The 7704-nt window shown below is 34.0% G+C and overlaps 1 pseudogene; it reads left to right on the top strand.

Annotated features, from left to right (window-relative positions):
- The first annotated feature begins 1491 nt into the window (after window positions 1-1491).
- Window positions 1492-2811, top strand: LOC133691804 (aquaporin SIP1-1-like; annotated as a pseudogene).
- The last annotated feature ends 4893 nt before the right edge of the window (window positions 2812-7704 follow it).

Below are 7704 nucleotides of genomic sequence, written 5' to 3'. Positions count from 1 at the left end.
AATGGTGAAATTAAAAAGAGAAATCAATTTAACAAAAGAATCCAAAAAGAAAAAAATAAATAGAATGAGCACCACATTGAAAAAATTAATACATTTCAAATTGAGATTGAATGATATAATTGAAAAAAAAATTCAAAATTTGACAAAAAAAACCAAGAATAAAAATTAGAAATCAAAAGAATAGGGACCGAAATTAAAATCTCAAAAGAGTAGGGGCCAACTTTGAAATTTTGCGTGGGTAGCATGATTTGTTAGGAGAGGAGAGAAGAAAGTGCTGGAGAAGAAAAAGAATTTGTTGGCGACAAACTACGACACTCCCAACCACATATAACGTCTCATAAGGAAGAAGACGTGGTGATGCATCTAATGACACGATAAATGATGGTTTTTGGTCGATGGGAGGCACCGCTAGCGGTGCTCAAAAGGCATGGGTGACTTCCACTTGATGGCGCATACCAATTTTTTATTTTTTAATTATTTTTTATACTTATTAAAATATCAAATTTCTCCTTAATCCATTGCATTATATATATAAAAAAACTAATGGGAAAAGATAGAAGTACCTTTAAACTTCAATTTTAATTTTGTTTTATTTTAAAGATATTTTAATTGTTATATTGTACTTTCAAAAGAGAAGGAGGAATATTTTAGCTTTTGGGGATGGGTATGTGGGGGATAACTTGTTATTATGTTAAATTCACTTTATAAAAGATGTGTGTTGTGATGCTTGGAATAATCCAAAGGTGTGTAGACACCCCACTACTGTCTCATGACTAAGGCTTAAAGAAGGATTTATTAAACTGGATGTAAATGGAAGCTCTTTTAGGAACCCGAGAAAGATTGGATTTGGGGGTCTCTTAAGAAATTCTAAAGGGAGATTGTTGATGAGTTTTACGGGTTATGGAGGTTTTGGTTTTAATCTACTTCCAGAATTGCTAGTAATTAAATATGATTTATTTATAGCATGAGATAGATGTTTCAGAAATGTTATATGCAACTCTGATTTTATATATATTATTCGATTGATTCATGATAATTTTAACAAGTATTACTTATTCAAAGCTGTTATTTTTTATATGAAAGAACTCCTGACATGAAATTAGAAAGTTTGTATGCTTTATACTTTGAGAGAAACTAATTTATGTGCCGACTATATGGTTAAATTTACAGCTAAAAATAACCCTAATTTATATATTTGGGAGAACCTAGTCCAAAAAATTATTCTTTGTTGTTAGCTGATTTTCTAGATTTATCACATAGGATCCTAGTTTTTTTTTTCTTTTCACTGTATAAAAAAAAAAAGAGAAAAAAACCTTTTACTCCCGGCCGAACCACCAGGTTTAAAAGTTTCTAGTTGGAAGGGCACTACCATCACTCCTCTTTCTTGGATACGGGTCAAGGAGTTTTAACTTTTGTTTGTATAACAAATTGGTATTATGGTCAGATGAGACGGCACGAACCCAAAAAAAAATAGCAACTTTTTGGAATTGATGCGTCAACCGTCACTCTGCCACATTGGTGGCCGAATGTCCTCAAGGCGGCGACCATAAAAACAAAGGAGAAATCTCATTATAACCCAGGAAAGATGAGAGAAAAATAAAAATTTATTATGATTTGATGTTAAAATTATCATGTAAAATAGGTTGGGGCTTGTTTTAGCATAGCGTAGGGGTGAAATTGTTTGGTATCCAAAGGTTTGGAATATATTAGTAGGTAATTTGAGGTTTTGTAAAATAAAGTAACCTTTTTAAAAATGGTAGCAATAGCATCTCGAATCAGGAGTCAATTATCCAAAAATTAAAGATTTTGTAGACCATACAGGAGAAAGACCAACGCAGAGAGAGAGGGAGAGCGCTTCCAGTTGTTGCTTCTGGTGCTACGGGTTAGGTAGAGAGAAAAACCAAGGAGAAAACGAACGAGAGATGGGAGCAATCAAGGGAGCCATAGTAGATGGGATTTTGACAGCCATGTGGTATTCAGCGTTCCTTTGCTGGGTGTTTTCTCCTCCATCATAGCAACATATGTGGGTGTTGAGGCCATGTCAATAGCAGGTCTTTTCATATCCATTAATGTCGCCGCTCTTTTTATGCTAACTTTCAGCTTGATAGGAGCTGCCTTCGGTGGTGCCAGTTTCAACCCTGCCACGACGATAACACTCTACATAGCTGGCCTAAAGCCTGATGCATCTCTCTTGTCCATGGCTTTGCGTTTTCCTGTTCAGGCAGCTGGTGGGGTTGGTGGTGCCATGGCAATTAGGGGAGTGATGCCAAAACATTACAGGCATGTGCTCAAAGGAGGTCCTTCTTTGAGGGTGGACTTGCATACAGGGGCAATTGCTGAGGGGGTGTTAACTTTTCTGATCTGTCTTACTTTACATTTTCTTTTGCTCAAGGGCCCTAAAAATGTTGTGTTGAAGGTGTGGTTGCTAGCGGTGGCTACTGTGGGATTGGTCATGGCTGGAGGTAAGTATACTGGCCCTTCAATGAATCCTGCCAACGCTTATGGATGGGCTTATTTGGGCAATAGGCATACCACCTGGGATTTCTTCTACGTCTATTGGATTTGCCCCTTTATAGGGGCAATTTTAGCCGCTTTTGTTTCTAAATTTCTTTTCAAGGCAGCACCGATCAAGGAGAAAAAAGCCTGAAGAGTAGGGATAGATGCAGTATTAATTAAGATTAGTATTTAGTTTCCATCTTTAATGTCGTGTTTTCCCTTGCTTATGCCTATCTTCTCTTCATGAATTGATCTCTTTAATTGGGATGATTAGCTAAAAAAACAGAGAGAGATATTTCAGCTTGAGCTCCATAATCTGTTCTTCATGTTATCAACTACTTGTGGCTTCGTTGGGTTTTTGCAGACCCAAAGTTTAATTGTTTTGTTTGTTTTTGTATTTTAAAATTAGTTTTAAATTTTTTTAAATTTTTTAGATGTTTTTTATTTTAAATTAATATTTTTTTATGTTTTTAAATATATACTATATTAAAAATAATTTTAAAAATAAAAATATATTATTTTAATATATTTACAAATAAAAAACTCTTTAAAAAAACAATGAAACCACAAAGTTGGCATTGATGTAAACTCTCAAAACAAGTCATCGAACAATTTCTCCATTTCCCCTCTTTATTTCGTGTTAAGATGGGCTTTCAGCACGTAGGTTTCTGGAGATGTAAAAGTGGTAGGGAATGCCAGTTGCTTAATTATGAGTCTGAAATACACTTGTTCATCTCCCATTCTCACCGTTTCTCCCTAATCAAGGTTTTCTTTGCTTAAATACATCTAATCTAATTAAGGATGTTTAAAAAAACCGATTAAACTGAAAAAATTAAAAAAATTTAATTGAAAAAACCAAACTAATAGAAAAAACTAAATAAATTAATTAAAAAATAAAAAAAACCACCCGAACCGGTTTAATTAGATCTAAAAAAAAATATAAAAAGAAAATCCTAACCCTAAATACCCTAACCCTTCTAGCCGCCCCTCTCTTTTCCTCTTCTTTTTTCCCTAACCCTCCCAGCCGCCCTCCTCCTCCCTCCCTCTGGACTCTTCTAGAAATGTGCTTTTTTAAATGACATTATTTATTTTTTCTATCATAAGATTGAATCTAGTTTTGTATGGTCTCAATCTTTAGGGGAATATGAATTATCTCAAAGGGTTAAATCTAAACTTCTAGTTCAGGTAGATGGTGTAAACAATAGTCTTATTTATGAAGATGAGCATCGGAAAATAGTGATTGTTTAGGCAGCTACAAACTTTTCTTGGGACATAGATGAGGCACTAAGATTGGTTTATTGTCTTCTGGTAAATATTTTTGAGATTTTTTTGCCTTACTGGAATTCTTAGATCCATCATAAATAGCAATCTATCCAAGATGTAATACAACATCTCGTTCTGGTAAATATTAAGGTATACAACGGCAGCAACAAAAATGTTTCAGTTTTTCTGGTTTTGAATGCTAAAAACCGACCCGAATCGAACAAAATAGGTTCAGTTTGAACTGATTCTCGGTTCGGTTCGAGTTATATTAATAATGACTATTATTTTCTGGTTTGGTTGAATTTTTAGGTTAAAACCGGACCGAACCGGACCGTGAACACCCCTAGATCCTATGATACCCTCGTCCGTTTAGGTGTCGTGGAATAAAATTCCAGTTATTTCCAGTAATTAAAAAGCAAGGTTTTAGTTTTTGGGTTCCACAACTTAATTTTTAACATGATGTCACCTACTCAATAACTCTATTGTCAATTTCAAAATACCATTTAAATAAAAAAGAAAACCTTTTGGTATTTCAATATAATTTTTTGGTATGATTAAAGGCCAAAAGCAACTTTATTAAACTCAATAGTACATGGAAGAAAATGATAAATGAGTTTTTCTGATGTCAAAATATTTAAAGATAAAAAATAATATAACTATGAGAAGATATTTAAAGATAAAAATAATATATTCAGAATATTTAATTTTTATTCTTTTACCTCTCCACTAGCTAAAAGAAATTATTACTGATTTATAATAGAAAGGACAAAGATATTAAAGAAAAAAAAAATTATTTGGTTGAAATGATAGAGATAAATAAAAATAATTGTTTTTGAGATAATTTTAAAATGAATTTCTATATTTTTAAAATAAGAGATATAAATAAAATATGTCTTTAAAGAATCGTTGAGATCTTATACCAATTGACACAAACAAAAGCAAATGATAAAGAAGTTTGTCACATGTCAAACTCTTAAAGACTAAGATTAATATGACTATAAGAAGATACCCAAAATATTTAATTTTTATTCTTTCTCCAATTGTCAAAAGACTATTTAACTCTTTAGATAAAAAAACTAGAAAATCCTAATAATACTAAATAAAAAAAAGAAAAATATTCACTTCAAATAGAAAAAAAACTAAAGAAGCATCATAATAAAAAATAGAAAAATAAAAATAAAAAGAAATAAAATTAACTAAAAAAAACTTTGTTTTTTTTTTCTAAAAACTCTCCTCCATAAAACTTCCTTCTCTAACATGAACCCATTTACTTCAAGATTGATTTTTTCATGATTGGAATGCGGTTAGTTCAAAACACTCTCTCTCTCTTTCATTTTTTATTCACTCTCACTCATCTCTTGCTTCAAAAAACTAAAATGTGAGAGAAATAAAGTGTAAAATCGATACGTTAACATCTAAAAACACAAGGACCACATAACAAAAAAATCTAAAAATTCAAGGACCAAAATATAGCATAAAAAATACACGTTGTTCCTCAAACAATGACGTCCATGGTAGAATAGAGTCATATGTTACCGTAATGAACAGGGGAACCTACTTTTGTTGTAGTTTATGACTTCAATTTAATAACAAGATGGATCAATCAGAAAAAAAGTAGAAGAAAAAGCTTAGTTCGAGTTGACACGACTGGAAGCGTTGTAGAAGCTTGGATGCCTCTGTCAAGCAAGCAAGGTTTTCTTTGTGGTGGTACAGCAATGAAAATATGCTAGTACCTTGAAGTTATGACCTGTGAGGATTTAGCTTTCATGGATGTCTCTTTTCCTTCCTTGAAGAAATTAATAGAAGCAAGCAACCGCTCAAGGCCATAGTGGACGACCACAAAAGAGTCGATAAACAGAGCAGAAATAAAGTACTGCAATTTTAAGACTAGGATTGGGAGTAAATGATAACACCAGAAGTTTAAACAAGAGTGGGGGCTCTTATCTTGTAATTGTGAATTCGAAGCAAAATAAAAAATACAGGAACGTTAAATTCATTGATACATTTTGGCAAAAGTAGCGGCAATGTTAAAGAAGAAAATATTTTCAGCTACCACACTCCATCTTGGCTTTGGCTCACCAATGTCTAACAGCGAAGTTCATTCTATGCCAAAAAAACTTGGTGTATGGATAGGACTGACTGCAACTCACGGTTGAATATGAGGAAATCTGAAGTCTGAAAGGGGAACTCTTAACTCTCACCACAAACGCAAGAACACTGAATCTTTGTGAAGATTATCAACATGAAAGCAGTAAGCAGATCACTGACACTCACCTGCTCCCTGTTTTTGCTCTATGCACTCGGCTCTAGTTCTTTGCAAGTGGATAAGTAAGGGTCTAAGCATGCTCTTAGGGATTGAAGCGAATTGACAAAAGCCAGCAGTGAATCGATATCCCTCTTCTCCTAGGAATATTTTACAGGCTTGGAGGCAGGGAAAATTTTGTAGTGATAATGCTCCAAAGCTGAATTTTCTGCTTTGCAAATGCCTTTTGCTCACCATCTACCCTGAAATTCCCAACCTTGACCTTAGCATTCACTGGCTTAGCTGCCAACTCTACATATGAATCTTCCATTGCCTATGGAGTTCAAAATTGGAAAAGCGAAAAGAAATTAAACTTTGTCATGCGTTGTCTTAATACTGACCAGTGACTTACAATTAGGTGAAGGTTATTTATGAAACCAACTTTTACCAGGAAAAAGCGACGCCAAGGTGCATAAAACACAACGAACCAACGTTCATTTCTGATCTCTAACCTAGCAAAATTTTCTATCCCAGGCCTGCTCAAAGAGATCAAGTTTTGGGAGTTGAAAACATGAGCAACTCGGTCTCCATTTGTGAAGGGGGCAACTCCATTTATGTGCTCATTGGATAGTGCATCTTCAGATTCAATATTTCCCTTATGTAGTCCACGCTCCATCGCCTTGCCCTCCTCCCTCCAACACCTCCCTTCCTTCTCATACTGCCAGGGCAAGCCCGGTCTAGTGCATGGCTCACAATCAGTTGAGACATATACTTGAGCATGCAAACAATTAACAGGCACACATATGGTGTGGAGGAAGTGCCATATAGCCTTGGTAGCCAAATTTGCCACCGGGTTCCCCTTCACAAGGCTGATGATTCCAGCCCCAAGTCCTTCAAATGAAGTGTCTATTTGAACAGCAGAAGTATTGGCTCTAGTACTGGAGACTTATCTGTTCTTTCACCTGTGATCCAACCACGATGAACCTTAAGGGCCTTTCTAAGAGGTCTCTCCTTCTAGTACTTGACAACATTCTTTTGGAAAAGAAGAATAGGGTGTGGTAGCTAATTTAGAAGAATAAAGTTAAAGAACAAGAATAAGAATGAGATGAATGATATTTTATTAAGAGTTCTCTTAAAAGATACATCTTTCTTGCTCTTCTTTGTATCTCTCTCAATGTATATGTAATGCTTAAGATTATAAGCCTATTTATAGGCCTCAAGTCCTAACTAATCAAGAAATTAAATTATTCAAAGAAAATCCTAATCTAATAAGGAATCTAACATTCTAATTAGATAATGATTGTAATAAACTAGTTTATTACAAATCCTTCTCCATTAAGGATTCCTCCTTTAGCTAATATTAAAACTCTTATAAATTATAAATCCTAGTTGATATTGAATTTCAACACTGCCCCTCAATATCAACTGTATCATTCTTCATAACTCCCCGCATATCTCTCATCTTTGCAAAAACATCATATTTGAGTAGTTTTGTGAAAATATCTGCTACTTGGTCTTAAGTCTTCATATACTTGACTTCAACTTCCTTGTTTGCAACGCAATCTCTTAGACAATAAAATCTTGTGTCAATGTGTTTACTTTTGTCATGAAAAATTGAATTTTTAGCTAATGCAATGGCTGATGAATTGTCCATATAAATCTTTGTAGGCTTCTCTTGTGGCATTCACAACTCCTTCAATAAT

Source organism: Populus nigra, chromosome 4 (genome assembly GCF_951802175.1).
Source record: "Populus nigra chromosome 4, ddPopNigr1.1, whole genome shotgun sequence".
Classification (NCBI taxonomy): Eukaryota; Viridiplantae; Streptophyta; class Magnoliopsida; order Malpighiales; family Salicaceae; genus Populus; species Populus nigra.
This window is presented reverse-complemented; position numbering and strand designations above follow the sequence as displayed.